Source organism: Marmota flaviventris, chromosome 1 (genome assembly GCF_047511675.1).
Source record: "Marmota flaviventris isolate mMarFla1 chromosome 1, mMarFla1.hap1, whole genome shotgun sequence".
In the NCBI taxonomy this organism is placed as follows: domain Eukaryota; kingdom Metazoa; phylum Chordata; class Mammalia; order Rodentia; family Sciuridae; genus Marmota; species Marmota flaviventris.
In genome coordinates, this window is record NC_092498.1 from 116,167,650 (window position 1) to 116,184,238 (window position 16,589).

Genomic DNA, 16,589 nt, shown 5'->3' on the forward strand with positions numbered 1-16,589 from the left:
TGGAAGGGAGAAGGGGGGCAGAACTCCTTGGGAGAGCGCGCACCGCCTGTCCCCTTGACTCCAGGTCAAGACCGTGCAAATAAGACTGGGCTCCAGCTAGGCAGGGCGCGCGCTCTCCTGCGGTCTCAGCCTGGGCCACACTGCAGCTGCATGCCTGTCTTTTTTTTTTTTTCTCTCTCCCCACGTGAGGACTGAGTTTCTGGGAACTGGAGTTAGACCTTCCAGCAGGCAGGCCAAATGGACCGTTGGTGCCGCCCCCACCTCCCCCCAAACTCAGGTGTCTTAGTGTCCGGTAAATCTCCGCAGCCCTGGGGTTAACTTGGGGTGAGTTAAGCGGCTCATTCTTCTCCCCATCCCAATCCATCCCAACCCCCACACCACAACTTTTCCTGGGGGACCTCGGCAGAGTGGAGAGAGGGTGCCGGCTCCAGTTCTGGGCACGAGGGGCTGCCAACCCGCCAAACTTGGACCCCTCTTCCCACCCAGCGAGCACGTGGCGCGTGAAACTAGCAACCCCCTCCCCCCAACAGTGATCAGAGATGCAAGGCTTTCAGAGGAGAGACAGAGGGAGTCCCCTCAGGTCCCCGCGCCCCCCAGCCACCTAACATCCTTTCTCACTCCTTGGCCAAATTCTGGGGCCCCTGAGCCCCTTTCTCTGACCTCTGGCAAAAGCCACACCCAAGTCCTGTTTCCTGCCCAGGCTGGGATCTGCCGAGGAGCAGCCCCTCCGGGCAGCCCGAGTCACGGGAGGCGACGGTGTCCCAGACGTGCTGACGGTTGAAGTCTAGACCTCAGTTGCAGGGCGGGTCGGCTGCACCCCGTCCTGTCCTCTGTCCAGAGGGAATGATCTGGCACCCAGCCGGGGGTGCGGTTGCCGAGGGCTCGGGGCACCTGGGTCTCGGAGGCGACCCCACTCCAAGGGGCTCCTCTGGGGCTGCCAGGGAGTGAGCCCCGCAGCCGGGGAGACGCAAGAGGGAAACCGCAGCCGGCGCAGGGGAGCGCCGAGTCCTTCAGACACCTCCCCGCCTCCACGCTCCCAGCCCGGGCCAAGGGACGCGGCTCCTCGCCGGGCGCCGGGCAGCCTCCCCCGCTCCCCAGCCGAGCCGGGCGGGCGAGGCAGGAGTCCCCGGGATCGCCGCGACCCCCCGCCGCCCGGCGATCGCGACAACTTTGCCCCCTCCCGGCCCACCCCTCGGGGCGCTTACCTCCCGCCAGGGCGGCCGCGGGGCTCCCCCGGAGGAGCAGGGCGACGAGCAGCGGGATCGCGCCGAGTCCCGCGGCGGGCGGCCGGGCCGCGGGCATCGTGCTGCGGGGGGCGCGGAGCCGGGCTGCGGGGCGCCGGGAAGGGCCCGCGGCGAGCGGGCAGCGGCGGCGGGCGCCGGGGAGGGGCCGCGGGCCGGGGCAGCCGCCGGAGCCCCCGGGCGGACGCGCAGCCCCGCGATGGCTCTGGCCGAGCTGCGCCGGGCGCGGGCGGCGGGCGAGTGAGGAGGAGCCGGCGAGCGAACGAGCGAGCGCCGAGCGGCGCGGGAGGAGGGGGCTGGGGCCGCGGCCGTGCGACGGCGATGCGGGAGGGGCGCGGCAGCGAGCGCCGGGCCAAGGCGCCCGGGGTGGCAGCCAGCCCCGCGGCCCCGCAAAGTTTAACGCCAATTTGCCTGGGTCCTGCGCGGGCAGAGCCTTGTCCCCGGCCGGTGCCCAGGCAGCCCTGTCCTGCCAGGCGAGCCCGGGGACGCCCTGACCATTTTGCAGACGGTGACGTGGAGGCCGAGCCTGAGCCTGGCCAGGGCTCTCCGAGGCGCAGCCTTCCACAGAGACCCCACTCCACTTCTCCCCGGGCCCCCTGCGCCCCTGGCCGCCCTCTCCCCTGCCAGGGTCCTGGGGTTTGGAAGTGAGGCCCCGTCAGGGGGGAAGTCAGACTCAGTGGCTCTCCAGGGACAGTGCTAGGGCCACAAAACTGGGCACCTAGTGCCCGGCGGTTCTCCACCCCTCTGCAGCCCAGCCAGTCTCTAAAACAAGGTTAGTCCCTGCCCTGATCCAGCACCATCTCCCCTGGCCGGCTGCAGTGGGGCACTGGGGTGGGCCAGGTCCCCGCAGTCCAGCCCCTTCCCCTGCCACCCTCTTTCCCCATCTCAACTGGGGCTCCAGGGTCCCCCTCCTTGGTGCCCTTGCCCGGTTCTGATGCTCAAGCAACTTGTCTTTTCTCCACACAGAGGGACAGGAGATAAGAAGCCACTTGGGGAGAGGTATTGGCCTAGGGCCAGTGGGGGACACACTCCAGGCACTGAGTGTCTTACACTGCAGTCACACAACCCCAGCTGGCTTACGGGGCCTCTCACTCCAATTGAGATGCCCTGTGCTCCCCCACCCCACCTTGCCTCACCACCTACACAGGGCAGCCTGAGCAGGGTCGAGGAGCGGGTGGAGGGAAGGTTTCAGGCGGGGGCGGGAGGGGGGGGGAGCCTGGAGCGCCCTGGAGAGAAGGGTGGGAGAGGCTGGGAGGGAGGAGGGAGACAGGGCTCCAGCAGACCCTCCACATCCAGTGCCTCCCACTTGCTCATTCACACAAGCTCTCAGGCCACTCACCCTAGGCCCAAACCTGCATCTGCCCCTAGGGGACAGAAAACCCAGTCCCTGACTGCAGCGAGTTTTCATTCCTGGAAGCAAAGCCAGTTGGGATTTACAAAGAGGGAGGTCGAGGAAGGCTTTGCAGAAGGGCTGGGATCTCCTCTGGCACAAGATGGCGCATTCCATGGCTCGTCTGTGTCAGGCTGGCAGCTCTGGAAGGAGCGGCCCTGCCTGTCTTGCGGGCCACTATGAACTCAGGGTCTGCATCCTGGTACCAGCAGGCAGTGGGCCCAGGGATACTTGTTGAGCAGGGACACAAAGAAGCCAGAAACATGGAGGAAAAGGGAAAATGAGTGAGGAAGAGCCAAAGGGAGGGCCCTCCACCCCGGGAGGCACGGGAACCAAAACTGATAAGCACCAACTCTTCGCTGGACCGTGCAGGACAAGGCTTCTCATTTTAATTTCATGATGATCCTAACAGTGAGCGGTGGTCATCTCCTTCTAAACATGGGATCCTGAGGAAGGGGCCCAACCTTGCTGAGGTCACTCAACTCACTCGTCACTCAGAAAGTGACGGACGTGGCAGGTTTAGGCCAGATCTGAGTCTGGAGCTGGGGCATCCCTCTCACCTAACAGGCTACTTCCTGGGAACTGGGGGGCTGCCTCTGTGCTGTGATTGGGTGGCTCTTGCTGGCACCACAACACCTCTTTGTGACCCCCAGGCCTCCATGTCTGAGGTCCATCGTTACGTTCACTCCTTGATAAGGACACTGAGCCTCTGGCTGGTGTCTTTATGGACAAAGTGACACCATAAACTATTAACCCACTGACGGCTCAGGCTGGGACCTACTCAGTCCCTCTGCCTGCTACCCAGACCTGGTAGTCTGAAGTTGCGACATGGAGAACGTGAGCCGATTACCCAGGAGGAATACCAGGATGATTTTTCCTTCTGCAAGAAGAAATAGCACAACAGGGCTAGAATTCTGTGGGGGGCCAGAGCAGCTGGTGGGGAAAATCCTCCCCGGGGCAATTTTCAAACCCATTTTGCAGATGAGGAAAGTGGCTGTAGGAAGACAGAGGGCCTTGTTCACAGGGACACTCTCCAGGGACAGTGCCAGGGCCACAAAATTGTGTGTTTGGTTTCCCCTGAGTCTCGACCTGCGTCCTCTGGACTGCCACTGGCCCTGTGGCCGAGGCTCCTTCTTCAGAGAGGGTCTCCTGCTGCCCACTGTGGCCTGGGGAGAGGATCCCAGCTTCCCTGCGGAGCAGATGACAGGTGGTCACGATTCTGTCCCCCTCTGGTGCTGCCACCTGACAGACCGGCTCTCCTGTGGTTAAAATTAGTCCATTGGAGACCGAGGGTCGGCTCCAGGCCTCGCTGGTCCCTGCGGGAGGACGAGGCAAGTTACTTAGCCTCGTTGCGCCTTATTTTTCTCTTCTGAGAAGGAGGGATAAAAATAACCTTATCACACAGAGGGACGGACACAAGTGGGTCACACCAGGCTTGGGGATGAGGGATGCCCTAGCGCTTTTTGCATAGGGTTAGAGAGAGAACCCCTGGAGTGGAGGAGCCAAAGCCTGTGGCCCAGTGTTTGTCACACAGCGGGAACAGCCACCAGCGCTACCACCCTTAGTTCAGAGACTCTAAGGAAATCACCCATTTTCATTCTGAGATGTTTGGTGTTAGGAGAGCTGACTAGAGACGGGCGTCTGGGGCTGATTCCTCCTCTGTGGACTTGCTGTGTGACCTTAGGTGAATCATCAGTCTCTCTGGGCCTTCATTTCCACCCCTCCTTCCACTCATCCCCTCACCCCTCGGTCCCTCTCTCCCTGCCTTCCCACTTCCTCCCTTTCTTCCTTCCATGCATCTACTGATCTATTCATCCATCCATCTACTTATCCATGTGTCCGTCTGTCCATCTGTCCATCCATCCGTCCCTCTCTTCTTCCTTTACCCACCCACCTGTTCACCCACCCACTCACCCATCCACCCACCCACCTATCCAGCAGTCCATCCATCTACCAATTTCACTGGAGCTTGTGTTGCTTGCTGAGTGGCCTCTCCATGCCAAACTCTGCCCTGGGGGTCACAGGTGCATCAGATTCCACCTCTTGCTCCCTAGGGCTGGCCGTCTAGTGAAGTCTGACCCCACAAGGGCCCAAATCCCTTCCATTATTCATGTCCAATGTCAGTGTAGCCCAGCGGTTAAAAGTCTGGGCTTTGAAACCCGGCAGACCTCACCTTGTATGGTTTCTCTCCTAGTCACAGCTGTGTGACCCCGAATGACTGACTTAACCTCTCTGAAACAATTTTGATGAATCGTCCTGTAGGACTGAGTGAGATAATCGGTATCAACACTTAGGATAATGCACACAGCATCTGATAAGCTCTCCATCCATCCTTTCACCAAATGTTTCTTGAGCATCTTCCACGTACCAGGCACCAGGGATACAAGAGTGAGTCCTGCTGTTCCCTGGAGCTGAGCTGGGACGGGTGGGGGTGGGCAGCACGATGTTAATGAGCAAGTCCTCTGAGTTCTGGACCAGGAGAAGAACAGGGTGATCTAAGGAACCCCAGGGACACCTGAGCCCAGGAGTGAAGTGGAGAGAGCCAGGTGCGGGTGTGCCCAGGGAGAGGCCAGCAGGGAGTCTGCAGTTAGGATAGCCACGGTCCCATTTCCCTGTCAACACAGATCACGACCACCCAGGGGCTCTGGCCCTCAGACACCCTGTCCTCAGTGGCTCCTCTTCCCATCCAGCAGGATTCCTGTCACACCCCTGCCCCGGCCAGACCCAGCCAGGCAGCTCCCCCGGGAACCTCTGGCCACTGAGAAGGGGCTCATCACTGGGTGGGGGTGGGGACGGGAGGAAAATAAATGAAATACAAGAGGACACCTGGAGAGAGGGCGGGTGGACAGGGAGACCAAGACAGAGGCCCAGTACAGTGAAACAGGCGACAGGCCACCCTGGATCTGGAAGGGTGGACGGAGAGCGCCCGCCCCTGTCTCCATCTCATCGTGATCTGGCCTTTGTCACTTGCTGGTCAGCGCTGCAGGGAGCCGGGGTCTCCGGCCAGAGCTGAGAGGGGATGCTCAGCCCCATGCGGGCACCTGGAAGGCAGCAACTGCTTCCCTGTGGGTTCCCTTGGAAATGCCCCTTCTCTCCCTACCGCCTGCCCTGGCCCTTGTGCTGGTAGATTCCCTGGTGGGGTGCAGGGTGGGGGTGCCTTTATGCTCAAACTGAAAGTTCACAGAATACAAAGAGGGCCCGCAGCTTGGAATCCCACGATCCAGAGACAGGGGGAGGGAGAGCCACTGTGAAGTCCCTGAGGCAGGGACAAACATCCAGGGTCCCCCGGGCCCCTCGCCAAGTTCCTGCAACCGCAGCGGGGAGACTGTTCTGACTCAGGGTTCTGTGCTTGGGGTTCAGAGGTGAGAAAAAAATCGATTAGATACCGTGTGTATTTATGTGCTCTGTTGGCACTGAAACCAGGGAGCAGGGGACATTTCTCAGACCCTAGAGAGCTGCCCCCGTCAGCACAGATCTGGGGATCTGCAGATCTCTGTCCATCTATGGGCTGCACCTATGCAGGTTTGGGGTCCCCCAGGTGCATCTGTGCCCTTTGAGTCCATGAGGTTCATCGGGAGCTGGACAGGCCTGGATGTGATTCCATGCCCCTTTCTGGGTAAGTAACATGTAATCCTCGATCTCCTTGTTTGTACAATGTGAATAACATTTGCAACCACTTCAAAGGGTTATTTTTGGGGAGAAAAATAAAAAGGAAGGTGTGTGTTCAGTGCTGACCTGAGCTCCGGGTGGGTAGTGAATAGGTGCTCAATTAATGGGAGCAATTACAGTGTGTCATATAATTGCAAGTTAAAAAAACAGAACACACCTGCTATGAAAGCTCTTCCCTCGTAGGGTTTATTAAGTATCTTTGTGTATACCGACAGCCAGCAGAAAGTCCAGCTGGGGCTAAAGGTACCAAATAAGTTAAACTTCCAACCCCGTCAGGGACTCAGTCAATCTAACCCATTTTTCATGTGGCTTGCTTCCTGCAGAATTAACCGAGACAGCGCTGTTCTGTTCAATTCCAGAAACATTCTTTAGCCCTCGCCTTTCTCTCAAACCTCGCCACTGTCCTCCGTATGGAATACCGAAAAGGCCAGGCTGTGTGTGTGTGGGGTCCCTGCTAATCAACGTCCTATCCTTCCTCCCAGCTCTGTGGACCTTCAGAGGCTCAAAGGGAGACGCCTCAGACCAAAAAGCACTATGTCTAGGGTTTTCCATGATCCCACACCGTTTCCAATCCCCACCCCAAAGGGAGCACTGCCCAGCGTCAGCAGAACAGAAGCCAAGAAATTCCCCCTTAGAGATTCCGGCATGGGCTGAAGTTCAAGAGCCCAATGCACAGCGGGTAGAGGGTGACTTGAAGTCTAGATCTTCCCCTGCTGACTCCTGTGTGATTTCTGTAAGCCCCATTGCCCTCTCTGATCCTTAATTCACCATTTGAAAAAGTGGAATAATTAGAAAAAACAATCTCCTTAGTTCTGCAATTCAATGATGGTGTCAGCTTCATGCCTAAGAGATGGGTCTAGAGCCTCCCACGGGGAGTGAAAGGGAACATTTTTATGCAGCTGCTTAGAGTTTACCATTTGTGAATTCACTGAATCCTCACAAACACCTGAAGAGGTTATTATTATTATTATTATAACCCAAACTCCAAGCCTCGCCTTGGGTCCCTCCAGATCTGGCTTCTCTTTTTGGTTTAAATTTTCCCTGTAGCTCCCTTTATGATGCTCCAGCTGCAAATTCTCACTCGGAGACCCTCCAGGACCTCTCTTCTTGTCCTGCCCGGAAAGTGCCCCTCACCCTGGCACATAAGCAGCCGGCCCCTTCCTAGTCCCTCTGTGATCCGCCAGCATGCACACAGGACTCCCTCGGTTTTAAACCTTTCTTAACATAGAAAACTATCTAAAATTGTCGCTCTTATTTATTCACGGGCTCGCAGTGTATTCTCTGTGTCTTCCCCTGGGTTCCAAGCAGCGTGAATCCCAGGACCTTTTGCAGCCGGGCTCACAGGCGGGGCTCAGTGAAGGCTCCTTCAATTCTGAGCAAATCCGTGAATGTAGGACACACTTCGCAGGTGGAATTGGCCCCCCGTCGCACGTCAGGAAGGGCACAACCCAGGGCTCTCCAACCCAGGTCTGCGTGACCTCGGGCGGGGGACCCTGGCCACGTGGCCAGACCTCCTGGCAGATCAGGGAACAGGTGATGGTTGCAGCAGGAGATCCTGAACCCGCAGGAGTTCCCAGCTGGGGACATGATCGAAGTGCCAACCTCTCTGAATGCCTGGGAGCATTTCAAGGCGTCTCAAGAAAAGGGGATGTCAGCGGTGCCATCAAAGCCCTGCTGTTCCCCAGCCCATCACCGCCATCCCCACCTATTAAAATAATAGTATGGAAAACAAACAGCCTCCCTGTACCCTTTCCGACAGCCAGCCTGCCGTTTGTTTCTCCTTCTGTTGCCATGGCGCTGATGATCTGGGTTCCTACATCCTGGAAGGGAATGGAATGAAATTGCCGGGGGAAATTGTCAGACAAAGGTTTTTCCTTCCGCAGATGTCCCACACCCCTGCGCTCCCCGCAGCCACACTCTGAAGCCTTATGCGTGGGATCAAGGCTGCCCCTTGACCTACAGCCTTCCATGGCTCCCCAGTACCCATCCGATGAAGGCCACAGCCTTACCATGGCTGTGAGCAGTCTTTGGCTTCCTCTCCTGTCACAGGGACCTGTCCCTCCTTCCGCCCCTTCCTCTGGATATCTCAGGCCGTAGCACATCTGCTCCTGGTATTGGGGCACAGGGGCGACTCCTTTTTCCTCTCACTTCTCTGCCAGGAAAACTGCTACTTACTTTTGATAAGTGGTGACTTAGGTGTGGCCTGGCAACCTCTTTTTCCTCACTCATTTTTTTGGAGGGGGCACTTGGGTCTGAACTCAGGGGCCCTCGACCACTGAGCCCCAGCCCCAGCCCCCTTTGGTGTTTTATTTAGAGACAGGGTCTCACTGATTTTTAGGGCCTCACTTTTGCTGAGGCTGGCTTGGAACTCGCCATCCTCCTGCCTCAGCCTCCTGAGCTGCTGGGATGACAGGTGTGTGTCACCGTGCCCAGCTCACCCATTGTCAGCAGCCATGGCCAAAAGACTGATCAGAGCAACACCGAGGAGGGAGAGCTTGTGTGACTCACAGTTTCAGAGGTGAAATAGAACATCATGGCCAAGGCTGGGGCCAGAGGACAGCAGCTCAGGACATGGTGGGCAGGCAACAGAGCTCTGCTCACCAGGGACAAAATATGAACCCCAAGGCAGTCTCCAGTGACCTCTTTCCTCCTGCCTACAGTTACTGCCCAGTTAATCCACATTAGTGGATTAATCCACTGATTGGTTCATACCTCTCATAACCCAATCACTTCAACATTCTTCCGTTGCTTCACAGAGGACCTTTGGGGGACGTTCATACCTAAACCCTAACACCCATCTTTATTGGGGTGAGCTGCCTTTTCTCCTCACTCCCATGACTGGCCCCCTGCAACCCTGTCTCCAAATTACTTGAGGACAGGAACAGTCTTGTCCAGTGTCCGACAATGTGCCCGGAAGGCAATGCCTTGTCCCTTGGCATTCATAGGGGCGGGTTCCAGGAATCCCCTTCCCTACCCAAATCCTCCATGCTCAAGTCCCTTGTATTTGCATAGCGTTTGCATAGAATTTGCATACCTCCACATTTGCATGCCTTCTCATTTGCATAGAACCTGTGCCCATCCTCCCATGTACTTCATACCCTCTCCAGATGCCTGGTAACACCTGATACCATGTAAAGGTTAATGCTGCATTATTCAGGGAATCATGACAAGGAAAAGTCTGCGTGTGTTCATTACACATGCATTTTTTTTTCCCCAAATATTTACAATCTACAGTTGGTTGAATCCGGGGATGTGGAACTCGCCAGTGTGAAGGCCAGCCCCAGGGACTGAGCAAACCCTTGTCAATCCACGTTAGAGGACAATCAGATGCTCTGAGAGGCGGCCTCAGGGGTGGGCATCCGGGTGGGGTGTGTCGCGTTCTCCGGGGAGAGCTGTAGGGGCTCTCGGTGAACGCCCTGAGCAGGGCTTCCCAGGCTCCCTCTTGGAAACCCGATGCCCAAGGACACCCAAGTTTACTCAGTGGGGCGCTCTGGGAGTGGCCGGCTGTCAGCCCGTTCTCCAGGGTTCGAGGTGGCTCCAAGGAGCACCCAAGGCTGACAGGCGCTGGGCTCAGGGTCCCATTCAGAGCTGTCAACATGGCTCTGGGTGAATGTGAAGGGACCAGGGTCTCCAAGGACCCAGACCTGAGACTGAGCAATGTCCCCACACCTACTCAGGGAGGAGACAGTGGGCACCAGCGTGGACGGAGGCCTCTCCTAGGCTCAGCCGGTGACCGGTGACAAGGGGCTTTCCGTGGGTCCCACCATGTCCTTGTGTTAACCCGGGGAGTTGGGACGATTGAACCCGGGGTAAGATGGCCCGGGCTCACAGGCAATGGCAGGGAGAATTTGACCTCAGGTCCCCCGTGTCCCAAACCCCTGCCCTTGAGCACTTCTCCAAGGTAGGCGGGCTGGGGGGGGGCCCTGGAGGGGCTGTGGATGCTGGAAGTCCCTGGCCCTGGGAGGACGCCCATCAGTCCCCTGCAGGGGGCCCGAGTGCCCCGTCCCCTCCCGCCCATCGTGGGCCCCTCCTGCCCTCTTGGCCGCAGAGTTTACCCTCTCTCCTTCTTCCCTTCCCCTCTCCATGCTTCCCCCTGAGCCAGGGCAGTGGCAGGAGCAGGCAGCCTCTGGAGCTTCCCGGGGCCCCTAACTAGGAGATCCTGGGGGTGGGGGTCTGCTGATGTCCCCAACCCACCCTCTGCAGGTTCCTGGCTCTGCTGGAGCCCCAGGGCTGGCGCGTCCCCTCGGGGGCTCAGGACTGGCAGTGAGTGGGGTGCTACAGGGCTGACCTGGTTTGTGCAGGGTGGCTCCTTACTGTGACCTTACTGTCAGGTTTTGTCCCCACAAAGCCCTATAAACCGTCTCCTGAAAAATGGAGTTTGGCAACAAGAACAAGAGAACCCAAGACTGTCATCCAGGGCTTTGCTCAAATCACTGCAAAGTCCTTCCTACCTATTGGTCTAATGTTGCAACCCCTAGGTTTTTGCCCTTGCTATTAGGGTCTGGGGTCCTCTCACCTCTTCCAACTGGGATGAGGTGGCCTGAGAGCAGGGAGGTGGGTCTCTTCTGTTAACTGCTTTGTCCTCTCAGCACCTAGATGTGCGTTTGCTCGCTCACCACGTTTGTTGATTGAATAAATGAAAACGCGTTTCCGTTCTCCTCTGACTGTGCTGACTTAGTTTACGTAGTTACATTTACTTCCTTTGTGATTATGTAACAGTGTCCACTTTATGATCTGAATGCAGCCCTTGCTGCTTTGCCACGGCAACTGATTTTTAAAATGGATGTTTCTTTCTCTTCCTCTCTCCCTGCTCTTCCCACATCTCTCCCTCTTCCTAATCTCAGGGGATACACAGGATGACCCCCTTCCCCCATTTTAGGCAGAGTTATCTGTCTCTGAGCACCCACCCACCATAGGAACAGGTAATCCGGACTTTGAGGATGGCACCAGAAGATCTCAGAAAAGACTCTCTCCCAAATTAACAAGAGAATTACAACTCCAGACAGAGGACACGTGGAATGGAGCCTTTGGGTCACCTCTTTAAAAGTCCCCTGTTCCTTCTGATGGGCAGAATCACAGCTTCTGGGACAGGAGTCCCTTGTGCCTCTCCTTTGCTAGCAAAGCAATAAACCTTATTTTTCCTTAAAACTGTGTCCTCGTTATTGGATTGGCATCAGGGACAAGGACGGAGCTTTTTCAGTAACAATTATGTTTATGTTAAGCATGAAATTCACCCCAAACTTAGAATAACAAAGTCCAATAAGGAATCCAGCCTAGGATAAGGTGCTGTGTTGCTTTTGGATACAATTCATTCCCTCGTGTTGCTTGGGGCTCTCTGGGGAATGATGCTGGGTCCGCGTATCAGGGAAAGGCGGGTGGGCTTTGTTGGGAGGATAGGAGTATCTCAGAGGCTAAAGAAGAGTTGGAAAAACGGAACAGAGACGGCACCAAAGAAGTTCTCAGGCTCGGGAAAGCAGGGAGCCTCCCCAGTCCTTTGAAGGGGCCGAGTGCAAGGTGACTCTCTGCCCAGGTTGGGCCATGTACCTAATTCTTGGGCAGAGGAGGAAAATCCCACCAAGCTTGCATCCAATGAGTGGTTCTCAAAGCCAGACGATGTCACTGTGCATGAACCAATCAAGGGCCCTGATGTGTTGGGCTCTCCTTGCTCCTGGATTTCGGCTCTCTGAAGCATCTGGGGGGGGGGGTGCAGGACCAGGTGCAGGTTGTGTAAGAAGGCCTGAGCCTTGTGGAAAATCTTTGGATTTAGAAATTCCAGGTCGATTTGTTCTGGAAGCAGGTCCACTGGTCTGGAGTGAGAAATAGCCAGCAAGCCAGCAGTGCATTCAGAGCAAGAGCCTAAGCCGAACAGTGGAGTTGATTGTAATGAGGACCCACTGCTGTAATCGGTATGGGTTAGGTTATGCTGCTGTAACAAAGAAACCTTAAAACTTCAGTGTCTTAGTGAAATGGTGGTTTATTTTCCACTCACAAAAGTCCTCCAGGGTTGCTCTCCAGGATAGCTGTCTTCCTGCAGGGATTTGATGACCAAGGTTACTTATGTCTGTAGTTTTGTTATTTCTATGTGTGGCTTCTTGGCCACTGTACTTTTCCTTCCAAATGGAAGTGCTATATTTCTGCTCAGTCCCTTGGCCAGCCTTCCCCACGTGGCCTCATGCCAAGCAGAAAGGAGGTTGGGAAATGCATGAGTCCAGGTGGGACATTGGAGGAACTCTGTCTTCCACACGTACAGTGACGGATGCGCTTCCCAGCCATCAAGGCCAGGCCAGTGGTAGGTGGACCTTGAAGGAGGTAATGCTGACTAGCCAGCAGCTGATGAGGGAAAGCTGCTGATTACAAACCTGGAGACTCTTTATTTGGTCTCTGCACTGACCTGGGCTCTGCCACACCACAGCCATCTGTCAAGGGGACAAGGCATTGGAGAAAGGGAGTTGGCACTGGTTAAATGATGAGCTCCTGCCCAGCACCCTCCGCACCCCGCATTACATCCCCAGCACCCTGTTGAGGGTCATGTTCATTTTACAAATGAGGAAACAGCCCTGGAGGAACATGATTTCTCTGAGGGTGTGCAGATTAGGAGAGGCACAGCTGGAGGCCCCCAAATCCAGAGCCCTGGCGTCTCTGCTGCACCAGGGAGCCCACAGAGCCGCAGCAGGCGTTGCAAGAGTCTCTTCTACTGAGTGAAAACAATAACCTTGGCGTTGTGATGATGGTGATGGGAGCAAGAGGACAGCCACTCTAACCACCACTTAGACGATAACTGGAGGCATCTGCTACAGGTCAGGCATCCCTGATCCAAAAATCCCAAATCCAAAATGCTGCAACATCTAGACCTTTTTGAACACTGATGTGAGGGCACAAGTAGAAGTCCTGCACCTGACCTCATGCGACAGGTCACAGTCACAACGCAGGTGCCCCGGCAATATGGTAGAAAGTCACCTTCAGGGTACGTGCCTAAGGTGATCCTGAAACAAATTTGAATTTCATGTTTAGTGTGTGCAAGTATTCCAAAGTACAAAAAAAATCTGAGCAGGGCTTGGTGGCACATGCCTGTCATCCCAGCAGCTCTGGAGGCTGAGGCAGGAGGATTGTGAGTTCAAGGTCAGCCTCCACTACTTAGCTAGGCCCTGAGCAACTTAGTGAGGCTCTCTTTCCAAATAGAATACAAAATAGGGCTGAGGATGTGGCTCAGTGGTTAAGCACCCTGGGTTCACTCCCTGGTACCCCCCTCCAAAAAAAAATCTGTCATCTGGGCTACTCCTGGTCCCACGAATTTTGGATCAGGGATCTCAACCCATAGTACCTGCTGCTAAATCTGAAATCTCGCTCATCCTTCCAGTGGCCCTATGAGATGGGTTCTACGACACCCCCACTTCACAGATCGGGAAACTGAGGCTCAGGCAGGAACAATAAAACCCTCTCAAGATCACACAGCTAGGAAATACCAGAGTGGAGACAGGAATCCAAGGTGGCTTGATTTCCACCACTCCACCACGTGGAAGAGAGAGAGATGGGCTCCTCCTTTTTTCTCCACGCCTCTGAGGCACCAGGTCCCACGAGATGTTTCTCTTTGAACCAGCCCCTTGCTTGGGCATTTCTTAGATGTCTTCATGCCTTGCTCTTCTTTCGCAACAGTTCCTGAAAAGGAAGGAGAGCGGGTGGCTGGCCCCTTCGAGGATCCAGAAACAGCACCCTGATTAGGTGGCTCCTAAAAACCCACATCACCACCTCTCCATCCTGAACAAAAGACAGATGCTAATGAGAGTCTCCCAGAGCGTTACAGGCTCAGTTTTAATTAGACCAGATCTATCTGAATTTACCGTAGCCCTCTGATTAACGGGGGAAGAAAATCAATAAGCATACCGAAAAATTTGGATGTGTTATACAGCTAATTCCAATTTTATGTTATAATCATGTTTTAATGTGGGTCCTAATTACCATAATTAAGCTGCCTCTGACAGCGCTGGCTGGGACAGAAGCTGTTACTATTCTAAGATGACTTGTCAGAGGCTTTTCCCAGATTTTTGGGTGCATTTGCCATTTGGCTGGTTTGGGGTGTCGTGGGGGTGGGAACAGCATGTGCGTGGGTGAAGGTTCCTGGAACTCTGGCTCTTCCCAAGAAAGCCCTGGATGTGAGGCTAAAGCTAGACCAGCAGCCATGCCTGTGTCATTTGCTTGAGGTTTCATCAAATATTTATTGAGCACTTACTATGTGCCAGGCTCTGCGATGAGCATTGGGAATGTAAATGAGAGTTTTGGTTCCACTGGGAGGAGTCAGCCATGGAACCCAGCTAATTGCATAAGTGGGAGGAGTCAGCCATTGAACACCTAATTAATTGCATAAGTGGGAGGAGCCAGGTGCTAGGAGAAGCATCAGAGTTACATCCCTGGCAGGATGGAGGATCCAGGGGAGGTTTCCTTGGGAAAGCAAATTCTCAGCTGAGATGTTGCACAGGGGAACTTGAAATCATTCCCGGCCAGGGAAACAGCATTTGTTAAGTCCTAAAGCCAAAGAGAGGCCAGTGTGCAGTGTTAGAAGAAAGGGATTCAGTGGTACAGAAAGACCTGGGGCCTGACCAGGGACCTGGTCACTGGGGGGGGGGGGGGGTCGTTCTTAAGGGGCCACTTATACATGCTCAATGCCTGGCCACTTCAGGCTTCAAGACTGAGACAAAGAAAGGACAGGTTTTCAAGAGCAAGACCATCTGTGGCCATCGGGGGCTCTGCCCATTGGGGAACTCTGAGGGACAGTGTAATCGCTGGCCTCAGACCTCTCCACTGGAGGGGTCAGGGATAGGGGTATTTATGCTCCAGGTTCAACGGGCCCTTGGTTCCAGGACGGCTGGCGGTCAGCAGCTCGTTTCCTGGGATTTCTGGCTGGTGCTTGAAGGCAGTAGAGAAAGCTTTTGGGCAAAGAAAGACAGATGCTAACAGCTGGGGCCTGGGAAAATAAAGACTGAAGGGACCTGGGACATGGGGTGGGGGGGTAGGTGTCACTCAGTGCACCTATAGAGAAACGTTTAAAATACCTACTATGCACCAGATTTTGGGATTTTGTTTAGTGACATGCGAGTCACCGGCCCCAGTATTAATTGGCCCCCTGCCGACCTTGCACTTACGATCCTGCCCCGCACCCTGGGGACCGCTCACCCGGTGCTTGGCGCACTCCATATTCTGGGTTCCTTCACCCTTGTGCGCTGGCTTCTGGTGGATGGCGGACACTTTGGATTTCTGCCTTAATCTCAGGCTTTAGGAAGCAAAGCCAGGTCCCCAGAGGGACTGCGGGAGGAGCGGCAGCCCACCTTCTGCCGATCGGAGGCCCGGCCAGGCTGGCCGGCTGCCTGGTGTCTGCGCTGTCACGGGGCAGCCCGCCCTGGCTGCCCTGGCTTCTGTCCAGGCCTGGTGGGAGGCCGTGCGGCAGCTGGGCGGTAGCCAGGGGTCAGCAGAGGCTCCCCGTCGCCTCGAGAGCTGCTGGCAGATGCCCAGCAGGAGCAGGTGGCTCCGCCATCTCCTTTCTCCTGCGCAAGCAGGAGACAGGGGTCCACCTTGCAGGGTGCTTGAGCACTCACCTGGGACTCTCGACCTTTCCGCGTCCATGGAAGCACCTGAGATCGGGTGGGTCTGGGGCAAGTGTCTAGGTGACGTCAGAGCAGACGGTCCCCAGGGAACAGCCAGTGAGACCCTGCCTGAGCACAGCAGCAGCTGTCATGGAACCTGAGGCCCAAGGGTGCAGACAGCGGTGGGACCAGGATCTGAGTCCTCCGCGCCACAGCTAGGGTGCCCTCCCCCGGAAGAGAGGGGCGCGCAGCGTTCCCAGGCCCTGGGCGCTGCAGGCGAGCACCGTTATTGACAGGTGCTAATGGGCTGATGAACTCAGCAGGCCCAGGCCCCGACACCTGCAGTGAGGCCAAAGGAGTCAAGAGGAGCCTCGTTCACTAAACCATCTCCTCCACCGCGGAAAGAGCGCTCGGAGCCCCAGGCATGTGCTGGCTGGGCACCTCCTGCTCAGCTTTCCTTATTCATTTAGATTTTAGGAAAAAAATATTTCAGAGTGCTTATAAAATATGCAGAGTGAGATAAACGGAGACATATCAAGTCCTCCAACTGTAATGTGGATATATATTTGCATAGGATGGCGTTGAGCATGGATACAGGTAATGGCCCACCTGTACAGGTGAAATGGTCACCTGGCCGGAAAAGCAGGAAAAGGCATGAAGAAAAGAAGTATCTGGATGACGTAATACATTGCAAAATGTTAAAGTATATGAACT